General features: G+C 36.0%; 1 long non-coding RNA gene across 4 annotated transcripts; it reads left to right on the forward strand.

The window, feature by feature from the left end:
• Positions 1-875: 875 nt before the first annotated feature.
• LOC135196553 (uncharacterized) lies at positions 876-9,648 on the forward strand. Of its 4 annotated transcripts, none has more exons than XR_010310421.1 (5): positions 876-1,021; positions 1,512-1,562; positions 4,588-4,765; positions 5,035-5,175; positions 5,335-5,888. It is a non-coding gene; the product is annotated as an uncharacterized LOC135196553 (long non-coding RNA). The 4 variants fall into 4 exon arrangements; XR_010310420.1 differs by lacking the exon at positions 1,512-1,562 and adding an exon at positions 8,640-9,648 and having other exon boundaries at positions 896-1,021; positions 5,335-5,517; XR_010310419.1 differs by lacking the exon at positions 1,512-1,562 and having other exon boundaries at positions 888-1,021; positions 4,991-5,175; positions 5,335-5,886.
• The last annotated feature ends 8,001 nt before the right edge of the window (positions 9,649-17,649 follow it).

Genomic DNA, 17,649 nt, shown 5'->3' on the forward strand with positions numbered 1-17,649 from the left:
GTTCACTGGTCAAAAGTTACTGTACGTTGTTATTTCCAAGAGAGAGAGAGAGAGAGAGAGAGAGAGAGAGAGAGAGAGAGAGAGAGAGAGAGCGTTTCTCATTGTTATGAGAGATAACTTTGCGTTTATATGTAAATCATTTGTACGGCATCTAACAGAATAAAAAAAATAAATCAAATAGAAACCTCTTTATTTTCCTTACCGTAAACATCTAGTTACGCCGATCTGCAACTTTTAACTTTGGCGCCCATTTCGTAATCGGGAAAACCAACGTTAACATTTTCGAGTAAGCTGGAGTGAAAGACAAAACTGTGCTTGAACATAAATTCAGTATACACCAGAACGCAAATTATATAGACGCTTGATATTTGAATACTGATATAGTGTAAAATCATACTTTTATCAACAAAAATTTTCTGCGATATAATTGCAGTATTGCGGTAATTCTGGTTCCCTTTTCATTATAGCCAGTACCAGGAAAGCATATGAGCTGGAAAATGCATCGCGTATTCATATTTTTTCATAGTGCTTAGCCATCAAGAGAGCAGTGTTTTAGTAAGTTACTCTATTTATCTTATTCTAAAATAAGGGCATTTTATCTCCTTAAATGAATTAGCATTGCGATACGTTTTCTTACGACTTCCCACCAAATGGAGCTCTTTCATTTGCCACCAGATGTCCCTGCTTGTTAAGATAATTCATGCTAGATGTCACTTTTACAATTCAATAATTTCCTCAAGCTTATATATTTCCAGATTGGAATCTAGAAATATAACGATACTTAGAACCATCATATATGCATTACTTTTCATTTCATCCAACTAATGGCAGTAACAAAGACAAAATTATTAATTTATATTCCGAAAAACGGACTAAGTGGCAACTGCCAGTTGGCTGAAAGTGAGTGATTTCCATTGAGAAAACCCTGGAAACTCAAATTGGAACCACCATGGCACCATCTTGGGTTAGGCTAAAGAAACAAGAACCAAAACAAACGATTTCATTGATGCCTCCAAATTTGGTAAGCCACTTGAATTTGTGGTCACTTTAGCCTCATGGTGATCAGTCGAAATTCTGTGATGGGCGAACTGGATTTGTAGCTTTCATGCATACAATGAACTATTGTTTTTTATAATGTACAGCAGAATAGTTTAATGAGGTTAATTTTTATTTTAGAGTAGGAGGTATTATACCCACTATCCCTGAGCAAATCAGGCTCTAGGCTATCTCAGTATTTAAGGTAAGCAAAGTAAATTTTGGTACAATGACATGTTATTAGCCTAATACATTGTTATAGTGTCACCTATGTTAAGAATGAGGGTGAAGTTTAGTTCATAAAATCCTTGTCAATCAAAGACAACGAAGTTAATTTCACAATACCTTTTTGCTGGATTTTTGGAATGGTCACACTATCCATCCTGTGCTTAGCAGATTTCAAGTTAGGCTTGCGTTTTCGTGAATTTCCATAAGTATGATTCTGGAACATGCTATATGTACCATGGTATTTTCAGGTAACTGATTCGGATGCAACTAGCCATAATAAACCACCCCTTGCTTACCAGGTAGGTGTATAGGCTCGTATTCAATTAATTTATTACTGATTATGTTAATTAGGCTATTCCGTTTTCTAACTTGACTCCTTGATTAAAGGGCAGCTTGGGAAATAAGGTTTGGTAGATCTATATTACTATTCCGCGGCAGCCTAGACTATGGCATTTGCGGTTTTCCTATGCAGTTTTACCTCCTGAACAAGAATTTTAAGTAATATTTATTCGGATGACTGTAATTAACCCCCAGGGGCTCGTACTAAACACGGCAAAATACATTGGACACCCCAATCCCTGTGGATGTCGTGTTCACGGTTACATTCCTTGCAGTCCGTGTGGAACTACTCTTTCGAATTTATCTAAGGTTTTTGTGGAGAACAGTATGGTTTTATGTAATTAGTGTGACTAAGCTCTTGAGATGAAGAAAAAAATGTCTTAAATTATAACGATATTGGAACCCATGACCTAATCCAGCCTAGCCTAACCTTACTCCCAGGCATGTTGACCCAATGCTAACCTAACCTTCCCAGCAATTGATCTAACTCCACCCATGACCTAATTTAGCCTCACTTCCCAGGCATATATACCCAATGTTATCTTAACCTTGCGAGGAATTGATCTAACTTAACCTAACATCTCTTATTAAGTATTTTGACCCTTTTTTATCTAGCCTAGCATCCTAAGATGCAGTGCCTTGTTCTACATTTATGTAGATTTTAACCTTGCCTAAGAAGCACTTTCCTCACTTAAGTACCTAAGTAAGGAGTCTTAGCTGTATAACCGCCTCTCATAGGTTACCATCATAACACTAGGCTTTTATTAAAAAATTTGGAAGGTCTCGATCATCCTGGTTCATTCTCTAGGATAAAAACAGTTAGTGTTATTAGTACTATTCATTCTATATTTTCCTAAAACATGAAATTTGAGTATAGTTTACTCAGGAATTGTGGGAAGCGAATATCCAATATAAAGGCTGGTAATTCTAAGCTCTCATTCCGCGGTAAAGTAGACTATGGCATTTGACGTTTTCCTACGTTATTTTACTTACAGAACAAGAATTTAAAGTAATATTTATTCGGACGACTGTAATTAACCCCCAGGGGCCAGTACTAAACACGGCGAAATACATTGGACTCCCCAATCCCTAGTGGATGTCATATCCGTGGTTACGTTCCTTGCAGGGTAATTCTAAAGAATAGTTCCGCACGGACTGCAAGGCACGTAACCTCAGATACGACATCCACTCGGGATTGGGGCGTCCAATGTATTTCGCCGTGTTTAGTACTAGCCCCTGGGGGTTAATTACAGTCGTCCGAATAAATATTACTTTAAAGTCTTGTTCAGTAAATAAAATAACGCAGGAAAACGTCAACTGCCATAGTCAACTTTACTGCGGAATGAGGGCTTAGAATTACCTAAAGGAGAAATAATAACGGTGTATTGCAATTTACTTGCAAAGTAGCAAAGTTGTTGTAAATTAAATATTTAATAAACCACCATAAGCCAATTTAATATCAAGTAATGCAATATGGGTGTAATGCATGCATTAAAAACTTTGTTTTGGGGGTTTATATTTCCAACGCAGACAAATATTTGTCATGAAACAGTTGCGTAAGAAATCTGAAGGAAAAGGCAAAAGCATATATGGATTTAAAAAAAAAAAAAGCCCATGGCAGTTTATGCTAAGACAAAACAGGCCTATTGTTGTGTATTATTTTTCCATCCTAGAAATAAGGCTTTGATCTTGTGGCCTAGGTGTAAAGTAGACACTTGTCTACTGTAATAACATTGCTCTCGTTGTTTTGTTCGAGCACATCAAATTGCAGAATGAGTTGATAGCTGCCCCAAACTTGTAGCACAAGTGTGTAAGACATCATTTACACTAGGTAGGGCAAGGAACTTGTATAAAACTATTCTGAACCCAAAGCAATAAGTTAAACTGATCTAAACCACAAAGCAATACGTTTAACAGGGGGGAGATTATATTTATTGGACAAAGAAACTGGAACATGAATGTTAAAATATATCTTGGGATTGACAGTAACAATGGTTGACTTATTTTCTTGACTGCAAGCCAATGATGAGCCATTTCCAGTACTAGAAAAGTCAGCCGTACTGGAAACACAAACAAGTATAATAGTGTTGTGTTATATTGCTCATATTAAACTTAGCCCAAAAAGTATATTTGGGTAGATAGCTTTCATACTGATAGAAATGCAATTTTGATCCTGTAACTCACCAACTCTGACCTAACGCATAGGTTAGGCAGAGACCATATCCCCCTAAAGTCAGTCTTAGTAAGTTGAGCTGTGTTCAATATAATTAAGTTTATTTTTTGTATTTGTCAAGTTATATTTTCCTAAAATCACGTAAGACCTTCAGTTCTCTATCCATTGCCACTGCATTACCTTATCATGGAACACCTAAGTAGGACAGCAGGTGTAGGGGAAATTCCTCATTTTACTAATCTTACCATAGATACCAAGAGGCTAAGTTTAGAAACCATTATCTAACTGTCTATAATAATACTGCATGGTGTGCGACTCATTTCATGGTTATCCATTGTGGCTGAACTTTTCCACTCTACATGGGAACAATTAAAGTACCAGTTATATTTTCTCTTTAGGTTTCGTTAGGTTTTAAGTATTTTTCTGTAATAAGGTGACAAAACTTGCCATTACTGAAGCCTTGAAATCATATGATCTATAGTTTAACATCCTGATCATAACGTGTGATCCTCCTAATATAAATTAGATTGTTTTTTGTGGATTAAGCCTTGCATACTCTATTTAATATTGTTAATAATATTTATATATTAGTACTGATGGATTTCATATGCTGGAAAGATCAATCAGCACTAATTAATTTTAAACATAGTCAGGATATAAATTATGAAAGGGAATTTAAATGCAAAATTTGTTTTAACATTCAGGTTAAAAAACAAATATTCAAATAAACATTCAATGTCATGACAAAGAGTGTCACTGACCTCCAACCCCTAATATAGTTTTCAAAAACTTAATGTACACTTTTTTTTCAGGTACATCTAAGAAAATAGTTAAACTATCAATTGAAGATGTTATAAATACAGGGATCATCAAATTAAGAGACAGGGTTGGGCAGTCTTACCTATTTCATGCCACAGACAGACTACTCTGTTATTTTTGTTGCCAGAGGCTCTTTGGAATTGTCTTTTAAGGTGAATTGTCACTTTATAGGTGAGTACGGTTATTGAAATAACTATTGGCGGTGCCAAAATATTAAATAGAGTGGTATCTTTAATATGAATACACAGTAGTATAATAAATGGAAAATTTAACACGAACATACTGTGTAAAGTCTGTAGCATTTTAACAATTTTGGCACAGTTGATAATATGCTGCTTGATTTTTAAACATACGCTATAGCCCTCTTTTAAGGAAATTTAATATACAGTTTTCCAGGTAATTGTGTAAATGGACAGTTAAGTGTACATGTATAATTACAGACATCAAAATAGGACAATGAGAGTTGCACGCCTTGGCTATTTATTGCTACAGATAATATACATTATAATTTCTAGTACTACTTGAGAACTTAAGGCTACGTGTTTTGGACTGAAACTTTGGCTATAATCGTCACTAAACAGGTACATGTTTGTTGAATGAAGCTAATTATTGGGTGGGGTAATATTTTAAGGAGAAAGTTTTCAGAAAAATGTCAAACATATTTGAACACAATTCGTATGAAGGTTTTATAGTAAATATGTAAATCGAAGTGAAGAGACTTCGATGTAGTCTTTTTTCAGGTATTTTCGGTATGAATGGTCAGCCAAGTGAAGATGTACAACTACGGATATCATCAAGACAGATATTGACAGTCTTACGTTTCATGCTACAAGCTGCTCCACTCATTACAAGTGGAAAGAGGTGAACGATTCTAGAGGAAGCTAATTGCATTGGACTTCACCTTCTAGGATGGATTTGAAGAGGTAAATATATTTGTTGGACTAGGTTGTTCAACTATTTAGTAGTGGTGAAATGTAAGTTGATACACTGGGTTATTCAAAATTCCTACTGCATTTTTTCTTATAAATCCAATGAAATGAATCATGTGGGCATTATCATAAATGAATTTTCCTGTATCCGAAATTGTTATCTGATACTTATAAGTATGGTTATCACAAATTTTTCTAAAGCAAGCATAAAATTTCAAATATTCCTATTTGAATGTTCTTACCCTGAGCGCTGAAAAGATGTAAATATGTATATACAAAAGTAGAATGCGCCCACCGATATCAACGTGTGAGGGGAGTGTGTGTGACGTATCATTAGTGTCGTTGAAACAACAGCCACCTGGTATATAAGTATACAATGAGTAGCTCCCATGAAATTATCTTGAAAACATATACTTTATATGTGTTAAAGGAATAGTATTTGGATTTTCATACATAATTATTTATTATCTTTCTTGAATATTTCAAAAATGATAGCATACCTGAAAATATTCGCCTATTTGTCAAAGCCAAGATATTATTCCTAGGTCTAGGTGTTAGATTTCTTAACATTCACATCTCTATATTAATAATTTCTGGCCAGAAAGTAAATGAGGTTATCTACACATTCATGCATTTCAAGTTACCTTATGAAAGAATAAATTATACACCAAAAGCGAGCACAAGGACTTTTAAGAAAATATTGTAAACCAGTTGAAAAACAAGTGTTCCATATGCCTTGATATTAATACTTATGATATTTCGATTAATAGCCTTATTCCTACCTTGAAATTGTTGTTATGACTGTTGAGCTTATTAGGTCTACTGTTACAATGCTGCAGACGTAGTTATTTTGACCAGTCCGAGGAGCATGTTCAGTGAGCTTTCATTGCTGGCGCCGCTAACCTTATCACACCGCTATTTGAACTGAGCAACGTAAAAATAAAAAAAATAAAAAAACAATTCAAATCGCACAGATTAAGAATTATACCAATGGATAAAAGGGATCATATCTATTTAACCATAAGGAAAATAGGGCAAGCTGTGAATTTGCAAGCTTTTCGACGAGATAAAAAAAGAAAAATAGTAGCACTACTTGGCAACGTCACGTTGAGTCTGAGAATCTGGACGATACCAAAAGAATCGTGTCGCATGAGATTTGAGCACCACTGTGTACACAGTAAGAGAGAGAGAGAGCATGCGCGCACAGGCTTTATGGCCAGTGTGTGTGTGTTGTGAATGAGAGAGAGGGGGGGGGGGAGGCTTGCGTTCAAGCTTTTTGTCCATTCTGTGTTTGAGAAAGAGCGAGAGCGAGCCCTTGCGCACAAGGTTTTTTGGCTACTTTGTGTGTTAGAGAGAGAACGTGTGAACGGACTTTTTGTCTCGTGTGTGTGTGTGTGTGTGTGAGAGAGAGAGCTAGCTAGCTGGCTTGAGGGTGTGTACTCCTCTCCTAGAGATTGTATCATCATAATAGTATATTGATAAAGAGTGTCATGCTTTGTTGCCGAATATCTGTGTCATATCTACATTTGTCAACAACATCGCCCCCCTCCAGCACAACTGTATTTAATGCAGTCTCCTAAATTGCCTTACTATATGATTTAACATAGTTTCCTTAATAGGGACACCAACAAGTCTTAGGGAAGTTGTGGAGTGTTCATTAAATGTGAAATCTGTTGTATTAAATTTATTTTAAAAATACATATAGAGTGTAGAATGCGGTAAACTGACTCCTGTAACTGATTCTCTTTCGTTGTCTTGCCAATACATGGCTCGCTGAAGAGAACTTTATGCATAATAGGTACTCAGACTTAAAATTGATATTAATAAATCCAGTGAACTGTTTCGCATAAGATTTATAGCCATTTACTTTGGGATAACAAAACATTTCTTTCCAAAGGCAGGAAACTTTGTTTGTTGTTGTACTTATGCATTTATATGTATTTTAATGTGATGTTACGTGTTGGTTTTGTTTTTTCAAGGTTGCCAATACCATTTGCTAAAGTTTGGTAATAACTGGCACTCGTATTACACTTGATGCTATTTTCATTTATCAATAAGGCTAAGTAATTTTAAACAATGATTCAGATCCTTTCATTTTTATTTTTATTTTGAAACTCGTTCATGTTCAATAATGAAGACTAAGAGCAAGCACTTCAGTTGTCACCAGGTCTTTAGTTGTCGTAGAGAGAGCTGTGCGAATAGATTTTTTTTTTTTTTTTTTTGCAAAAAGATTTAAATTATATACATACATATTGATTGTATACATATTGATTATATATCACTTTGTTGATTCGCACTTCGTGTATCTCGCAAAGTAATGGAGATTTGTTTTAATATTTTTTTTTTTATTAAATACTGTTCAGCTGGAAAAACCAGTTTACTGCATTTTACGTAATTTTTATTTATTTGAATTTTTCTAAGCAGCGTTCATTGAGTTGTCAGTTTTGAAAGTGTGATTTTTCATTTGGATTTTTGTATGTAATCAGTTCCTTTTCTAAAAATAGAATTTCTGTCATTTGTGCATTTGTGTTTTATTTGTACAATGTTCTTATTAAGCCCATGTTAGTGTATTGTTGATTTCCCATTAATTTCTAATGCTAAATTTGTTTTAAAGAGGCTTTCCATTAATTTTTTATGATGAATTTGTTTTAAAAGAGATTTCCCATTAATTTCTAACGAATTTGTTGAAAAGATATTTTTCATTAATTTCTGATGATGAATTTGTTTGAAAGAGATTTTCCATTAATTTCTGATGATGAATTGGTTTTAAAGAGATTTCCAATTAATTTCTGATGATGAATTGGTTTTAAATGACATTTCCCAATAATTTTTGATGATGAATTTATTTTAAAAGAGATTTCCCATTAAGTTCTGATGATGAATTTATTTTGAAGATTTTTCTATTAATGTCTGATTAATTTGTTTTAAATGAGATTTCCCATTAATTTCTGATGATGAATTTGTTTGTTTTAAAAAGATTTTCCATTAATTTCTGATGATGAATTTGTTTTAAAAGATTTTCCATTAATTTCTGATGATGAATTTGTTGCCAAAGAGATTTCCCATAAATTTCTGATGATGAATTTCATTTAAAAGAGATTTCCCATTAATTTCAGATGAATTTCTTTTAAAGAGGTTATCCATTAACTTCTGATGACAAATTTGTTTTAAAGAACTTTTCCATTAACTTTGGGTGAAAAATTTGTTTTAAGAGATTTTCCATTAACTTCTGATGCCAAATTTGTCGTTAAATGATACCCATTTGTCCACCCAAAGACTGTAAATTAAAATGATAAACATTTGTCCACCCAAAGATTGTAAATGAGACAGTAGTTACTGAGAACTGTATTGTGAATGGACATTGTGATGCCAGAGAAGATACGGATGGCCATGGTAGTATTATAGATCTATCTTCAGCCCTCAATTCACTATGATATGAATTAGATTTAGGCTTATGAAGTCTCCCAGAAGAAAACCAACCCCGAAAACATTGTCGTTTCAGTAAGCAGATTTTATGTCAGAGGACACCCATATACTAGACTCTGAGCCGCTCCTGTGTCCAGAATTCTGTGGCGCCAAGAACGTCATTTCCAGTGACTCCAAGAAGCGAGCTGAACGGAGCCCTTAGTTGCAGGATCTCATTTGGCGAAGGATGTCATATCTAGGATGTGACTAGCTGCAAATCATCTACAAGATCGTATTTTCAACAGATAGAATCGAGGACTGTACGAGACTAGAATTCTCAAATTCTGATGATAAATGGAGCCATAACTAACAAGTACAACAATTGCCAGTTTCAAATGTAAATAGACATTAACGTCTCCATCTGATGTACAACCTCACGAGATGTTATCAGCAGTCTGCCAGAAAACAAGAACTGAATTTCAAGTTTGCAACCGAAATCAAAGAGCTTTTACCGCAGAATGAAATCAGTGCTATGGCTGTGGTACCATGAGACAGCAATAGTTGGATACAATCTTCAGGGCAAAAATAAAACTAAAAATAGCTCTTCGATTATTATACATTAAAGAAAATTAATAATGGCAACGTGGCTGCCACTGTGACCGAGAGACCCTTTGATTGCATCTGTTTCTGTTTTGAATTGAAATCACGAAAATAATTATCTGAAGTTCTTTTTATTTACATTTGTATTAATTTCAATTTATTATTTTTTATCTAATTTTTATTTTTTAATATTGTAAATTTGTAACGTTATGTACCTTTATGTATTTTATATTATATTATGGGCTTAATAAGAACTGTGCAACTCAATTAAACGGTTAAATTAAATTCTTACTGAGTCATTGCCATGGAAATATTTTGAATGTTATGCGCATAGGTACATAGGTTTTCTCCCATACTGATATCTTGTGTAGTAGGTAGATTACCTGGAACTGTTTAAATAAAGAAAACTCCTCGGAGTCAGCCTTGCAGTGGCTGGAGGAGGAGGGACGAGTGAGAGTTCTCAGCAGAAGGCAACTGAGCAGGTGCCAAGCATCCATTCGAGAGAATGGGTCAGTTCGTGGAGTTTGCAACCGTCGAGTTTTTAAGCGGCTACTACTATGCATTTCAGGGCCGTGTCCAATTGATTTTCGTTGATAAAATTCTACCAAAACATCGGATATGGGTCACATTTTGGAAATAGGTATTTGAAGCCACGGCCTAATTGGCAAAAATATGCACTGATGTCTAATGTTGATAATTAAGGCACCTATCGGAGTAAATCACAGAAATTTCAAGGGAAACTTAGCTAAATTTAGTAAGCACCTAGAGGGAGGCTACTTGTGACGTAAAGTATGACATCAGGCTTAATAGCAGTGTTCCCAGTAGTGTGACAATGATCGTGGAAACAAATATTTGACCCTCTTGTTGAGAATTACGGTAATATTACGGTTTTCATTAGTGATACCACGGGTAAAGAATAAGAATTTGGTATATTGTATAAACATGACAACATTATAGCAAAGGAATTTGGTAAATATAACTATTGCAATATTACTATTTGCATTGTACAATTTTACGTTGACTAGGAATACATAGCAATTATAACCCAATTCTATTTACATTTTCTTGATTAGTTATGCAAAACTTTTGGAACTGGTGATACACAATCATATTGAAATGAAAATACGATAGTTTAGTGTTGGTAAGATGTTTTGGCCGATATACCTGGTAACTTGCATAATAGTAAACATCGCCGAGTTGCCGACGTCAGGGCAAAGCCAGATTATACGTCACTGCTGTTTCATCTGTGTCCTCGTGGCGGCCAGAGTGCTTTCGTTTTGCGTGATTTTGCAGTATATATCTTCAAATTCATAAAAAAATAAACATAGATAAAACCTGGAATACATAGGCTCATAATAACCACTCAACAACCCTACAACATTAGTGTCAGTTTCAAGCACAGAATAATAAATGGAGAGTTGTGTGATATACTAAATACTTAGGATTTATTATGTGACTGATCGTGCATTAAGGAAGTTAAGGTTAGAACATTTGCGTTATGTTACATTCATTTAGCAGGACTAAGCAGGTAGACGTAAACCGGAACTTTTGAGACAATATGAATCAACAGAAACTCCAGGGTAACAATGGTTTTCACAGAGAGTGTGTAAGACTTGGTGCATATTTCAAGTTAAAGGAAACGTGAATTGCGTCAAGGAACTGTATTACAGAACTAATATTCTCATTTTATGCCCACTCCTTTATTGTACTTTACTTAAAACACATGATTCATCGGAAAGATGAGAGAGAAAGTAGGATAGGTGTTTGTGTGTGAAACAAAACAAGAATCCCATATACTACTACTATTACTACTACTACCAACATCTGAGTTTTCATTCTTAAAGTATAAATGAGTGGGAGGGCCTTCAGTAATGACGTTTCACTAGCCTCCCTCTGGGTGCTTACTAAATTTAGCTAAGTTTCCCTTGAAATTTGTGTGATTTACTCTGATAAGTGCCTTAATTATCAACATTAGACATCAGTGCATATTTTTGCCAATTAGGCCGTGGCTTCAAATAGTTATTTCCAAAATATGATCCATATCCGATGCTTTGGAAAGATTTTATCAACGAAAATCAATTGGACACGGCCAAGAAATGCATAGTAGATTACTCTTTACAGGAGACTCCCGTTTTCTTTCTCGTTTTCTTTACGCGATGTACCCCATTCTTGCCAGTGCTGAAACCCTGCTCATTTTCTATGACAGAATTAATGTGGCCTAGCTGCAGGGAAAAAAAAGTTACGTGAGACCAAAATAAGGTCGGTTGCTAGAAATCGCTATGGTTACTTGATGTTACATTTTCTGTTAATTTGTCACAACTTTAGCTGCTAAACCCATTATTACCTGACTGGCAATGCAGTGTAATGTGGTGGAATTCTTCCAGTGGTTTCATATTGCTAAACTTGTTTTGTGAATCTTAGAGGTCAATGATACGCGAAGTACTGAATTTGAAACACAGTAAGCTGAGGTAAACTGTATCGATTGGTTGTCAAGTATGATCTTTGGATTTAAAATACGTTGATATTACCGGAGCTTTAGTCGTTATGTAAAGTATGTCAATTGCGATTAGTCATGTGAATGACTGTCAGCATTATGAGAACTTTTTTCTTGGCATAATACTATCAGCATAATGGGAGGGTTTCTCTCGGCATAATATACTTTGTAAACTGTTCCCTTTTGTCACGATCGATAGACCATCTGTCCATTTTGAAGAGACATCCCTCCCTCCGGTCCTAACAATGCCAGCTGCAGTCGTTATACCAGAGTGAAGTATTTAAAGATATGCACATCTGGAGGTCTCCTTTTTTTTATATATATCTGTTTAACACAGTAAAGCTCTTTGGCGCCTTTTTAAAAAGGGTCACAGCCTGTGTCATAAATGTTTACCTCGTCTGTGGAATCACACGCTCCTTTTGTGCCAGAAATAAAGAATGGATCAAGAAAACACGGATCGTTTTAGATGTTCTTATTATGAGAGACTTCAGCCATGTGACGTGGATAGCAGAGTTGTCCGGAAATAGGATCTAGCTGTTAAATATCGAAGATAAGAAAGTTTTTTTTTTTTTTTAAATAAACCAGTATCGTAGAAGAGATTTTAAAATAAGGCATTATCGTTGAAGAGATTTAAAAATAAGTCTGTATCGAAGAAATTTTAAAATAAGGCAGTATCGAAAAAGATTTTAAAGATAAGGCATTATTGTAGAGGAGGTTTTAAAATAAGGCAGTATCGAAAAAGAGATTTTAAATTAAGTCTGTATCGTGGAAGAGATTTCAAAACAAGGCAGTATAGAAAGATGGTTATTGAAATAGGTTGTTAGCAGTAATACAAGGAATAGTTCTTGATCACAGTGTGGAATGAAAACTGAAAATTTACAAAGAAGTAAGGGAAGGTAAATAGATGAAATACATTTAGTTGTAAACAGAACATACCTGCCTGTTCGATGTAAGGCCATCTAATGACTTGTCATCAAGCTCAGATTACTACTTACAACCGAAAGATGTGCATGGAATATACCATTTAATTGACTATATACCTTTGAATTGACTATTAAAGCAACACTAAAACCGAGGGATGCATCACAGTATATACACACAATTAATTGTTACTGATGTCAATTACCACTAAATTCGTCGTAAATTGAGACATTACGGTACATTTGTAAATCACTACTTTATACCAAATGATGTATAATATTCGAAGACTTGTAATGATTATAGAGATTTGTAATCAATGGGAAAAGGCCAACCACCACCCACCCCTACCACCACCAGTCTCTCTATCCCCTTTCTGAATCTTATTTATTTATTTATATTTTTTTCTTTGTCTTTTACGGTAATTTCAAGTTCAGTAAGTTTTTCCTTTGCTACACTGCATTTTACAATGTAGTGTCGTCAATTTATGTTTAATATTTAGTACTGTTGCCTAAGAATAACATTTACAAGATCGTCGTGGAAGAGAAGTAAGCCCATTCATTTACATTTTATGCTGAAGTAGGTCTGGCACTTGGGCTTCTTCCAACTCTCGCCCCCCCCAAAAAATCAGAAGAAATGTATACTTGGACACAATAGTTACTTTGTCAAACATTCGAAATGAGGTCAGATTAATTGTTGAATAGTCTTTTTGAGCTCCCTGTATTCTGTGGCATTAATATATGCAATTCAGCAGAATGAAAAAAAATGTATTGATCTATGACTTCTTTCATTCTGAGAAGCATTGTCTATAGCAATACGTAGTTCATGCTGCTACAAGACCAGCATAATCTACATTTCACCTCCACTTTGAGTTTTGAAAGACTTCGTATTGGCCCTCACTTGATTAATAAGATGATCATTTTAATTGACAGATGTAGCTTGTAGATGTTTTAAGTGGCTTTGAAGTAGTCGCTGCTTGAGTATTCTGTACATTCTTTTAACAACTTGAATTTCTCGCCCCATCTTCCTTGCTAAAGGCCTGTCCACACTAGCGGGCATGCCCGTCGGGCACTTCCAGCTGTTTATATTTTCTCTCACTTCTGAAGTAGTGTTGCCAGACAATTGCATCGTTCTGGCTCCATACTGGGTCAGTCAGTATAGTGGAATGGGTTATGGGAACAGTGTTTGCCCGTCGGACAGTGTCCACTATTGTGGACAGACCTTTAAGCAGCCGTGGGCTCAGAAGGTCAATATTTTTGTTGCTTCTCAGCACCATCTAATATTTTAAGGCTTGTCCACACGACCGGGCCTGATCGGCGTGCTCCAGGGTGGACGGGCAAATTCTGGCGGACTTATCCGTGAATGTTGTCCACACGGGTGAGGCAATGGAGAGGTGGGCGTGCCCGACAATGCCAATAGTGTGTTCAGTGCGGTATGATAAACATGGTGCCTACCGCAAAGAAGAAGATAGTGTAGCATGATAATTGCTTTGTGCGTGATGAAAAAGAAGAGAATATGGTGCAAAGAATGGCTCGGTAAAAGAAATGTATATGGTTCACGTACGTCTGCCAGGGTTGAAGCTCAAGCCATCGGGCACCACCATGGTGATTTTGCTACAAGACCCATCGGGCAATTTGACGGTTTGCCCGTCAAGGTTGCCTGTTAGAGGGGAAGTCCACTGATCAGGCCTGATCGTGTGGACAGGCCTTTAGAGTAACATTCACTCCGTCGAATCTTATCACAAACATTATTTTAATTGTAACGTGGCTCCAACCAGTTTCCTTGTTATAACCTGTTCAATCCTTTGTCCATGTTGCAGCTTCGTTCTGTCCAGTGTCTGTGTTGTACCATGTCTTCATCCAGTGGCTCTGTTGCATCTTAGCAGCATTCACAATCTCTGATATATCTGGGCGCTCTTTTACTTTTTCCAGAATCTCCATTGGAACTTGGATAAATCTTGTATCCTTGCTTCATCTTGTGTCCACATACGTTCTTTGTTACCGCATGGGACAATCCATTCTGTGGCCTTGCTTTACCATGGCTTCATCTGCAATCGTTGCTGTATGTTGCCTGTAACCCGTGCACTTGATAATTCATGGGGGGACTCATCCTGTATCTTTGTTAAATCTTGGCTTTGCTGTAACCCATACCTTGTACTTTATCTTCATCCAGGGACTACTCTTGCCTCTTGAGTAAATGCAGTGTCCTCGTTGCCTCAGAAGTTCATCCAGTGCTTTGTTGTATCTTGGGTTCACCCAGTATTCGCGTTGCCTGTTGGGTCTATCCAGCATCATTGTTGCCTCTTGAGTTTATCAAGAATCCTTGTTGCTTCTTGGAGCCTTCCAATGTCCTTGTTGCCTCTTGGTTCCCTGTTGCCTCTTTAAGACAATCCATTGTCCGTGTTGCCTCTTGGGTCCTTGCTGCATCTTGAGTTCATCCAGTGTCCTTGTTGCCTCTTGGGGCCTTCCATTGTCCTTGTTGCCTCTTGGATCCTTGTTGCATCTTGAGTCCATCCAGTGTCCTTGTTGCCTCTTGGAGTGTTCCAATGTCCCAGCTGCCTCTTGGGTCCTTGTTGCATCTAGGGGCCTTCCAATGTCCTTGTTGCCTCTTGGATCCTTGTTACATCTTGAGTCCATCCAGTGTCCTTGTTGCCTCTTGGGTCCTTGTTGATTCTCATGTCCATCCAGCATCCTTGCTTCCTCTTGGGTCTATCCAGTGTCCTTGTTGTATCTGGTGTCCATTCAATATCTTTGTTGCATCTGGTGACCATCCCGTATCAATGTTGCATCTTGGGTCCATCTGTATCCTTGCTGCATTTTGATTTAATGTTTTTACTTTTCTGGAACATGACCCCATTCAATGTCTTTTGATGTATTTGGCTCCGTGCAGTATTGTTGTTAAAAAATTTTCTTCATCCAGTATCATTGGAGCCTCCATTATTTCTGTTTCATCTTGCTACCTCGAATATTTTACTTGAAATTTGCCAACATCCAGTATCTTTGCTACAGTTTAACTTCATCAACCTAACAATATTTTCACAGCAACAACAGCAACAGCAAACAAATAAAAAAACATTAGAAAGCAGGGATCCAACACATTCTATCTACCACGTAAAAATCCCTGATACGAAAAATTAAGCTTGGACCAATGACAGGAAGTTTTACCTTTTAATTGGTCTTAAAGGGTATGGCATAAGGCATTTCCATTTAATAAGCTGGTCTGCGTGTCATTTCCTCTCCATATTTAAAATGCCAGTGGTGAATTATCATTATCATAAAATAGTTTAACCAGACCACTGAGCCGATTAGCAGCTCTCATTGGGCTGGACAGCTTTGTTGAAACAGAACTCAAAACGTAAAGGGGATTTGCTAGTGTTATTCAGAGGTTTCATCTTTATCACGACAGTTAACTTGGCCGTATTTATAGTTGATTTTTATATTGGTGAGTCCCTAGGAAAGGCTGTTAATGAACTGGAAGGAGAACTGATTCATTTACATATTTCATTCCACACAGTTGAAATTTACATATACAATTTTTTCTTGGTATATTCTGTGCACATCCAAATGGCCAATTAAAAACTGAATATCAGAATTAAAAGGAAAATTTAGTTTTAGCTATAGTTTATAGAAGGCGTGTAAAATCTTAATTTAATACATTTTACTCTCTAACTTTTAGAACTTTTAACGCCTAGAACAGATATTAGTTAAAGACAAAGGCTGAAACTTTGAATGTTGAATTTTTGGCTTTGTTAATTATAAGCTTAGTAAAAAATGTCAGTTATCGTCAATGCTATTAGATAATTTATTTTTCTGTCTCTCCGACCCTTATCTAATTTCTCTCTCTCTCTCTCTCTCTCTCTCTCTCTCTCTCTCTCTCTCTCTCTCCTCTCTCTCTCTCTCTCTCATTTTATCCTTGTTTCTCTCTGTCCATCTCTGATATGCTATCAAACTTCTCTTCATTAGTTGGGACAGCTCTCTCTCTCTCTCTCTCCATTTTTGTTTCTATATTTGCCATGCCATCTAAGTTCCCCTCTCTCCCCTATCCATTTTTCTCTCGTTTATTTTTGATATGCTACTTACGTTCCATTTCTCTCTCTCTCTCTCTCTCTCTCATATATTTCTGCCTGTATCTTTGCTATGCTATATAAGCTTTCTTCATTTATTGGGACAATAGCTCTCTCTCTCTCTCTCTCTCTCTCTCTCTCTCTCTCTCTCGTGTTTTACTGTCCCAAAAGATAATTAAAGAAAGTTAACCAAAAAAATTAGGAAAAATTCTGGCGATAGGTAGAAAACAAATCAAAATATAAACTATTATTTCTTTGTCATAGGTGACTGAGAATCGTCCAATGCTATAATTGCAGGTATTGTTATTTCTTGCCGTTTATCGTCATATAATTAGGACAATTTTGGTTAGGAACAACTCCAGGCACTGAATTTAATCATTCAGAAATTCTATAAAAAACTAGGCAATTCCCACGGAACGGTTTTACGTTTGGTCATAACTTCTTTTTATTCTGTATATATATTTTATCTTTAGCTAAAAAGATTCCTCCACTATTGAACGAGTACTTTAGCCTCCGAGAATATTAGACTCGTTTTCTTATTTGGACTAGATTAACCGTAGCTCGAAGATTGGAAAGTGAATTGTTAGGTATGTATAGCCTCTAGACTGTATAGGTGAAGTTTCACTCGTACTGGAAAATTTAGCAG

The sequence above is a fragment of the Macrobrachium nipponense genome, chromosome 23 (assembly GCF_015104395.2).
Source record: "Macrobrachium nipponense isolate FS-2020 chromosome 23, ASM1510439v2, whole genome shotgun sequence".
Lineage (NCBI taxonomy): Eukaryota > Metazoa > Arthropoda > Malacostraca > Decapoda > Palaemonidae > Macrobrachium > Macrobrachium nipponense.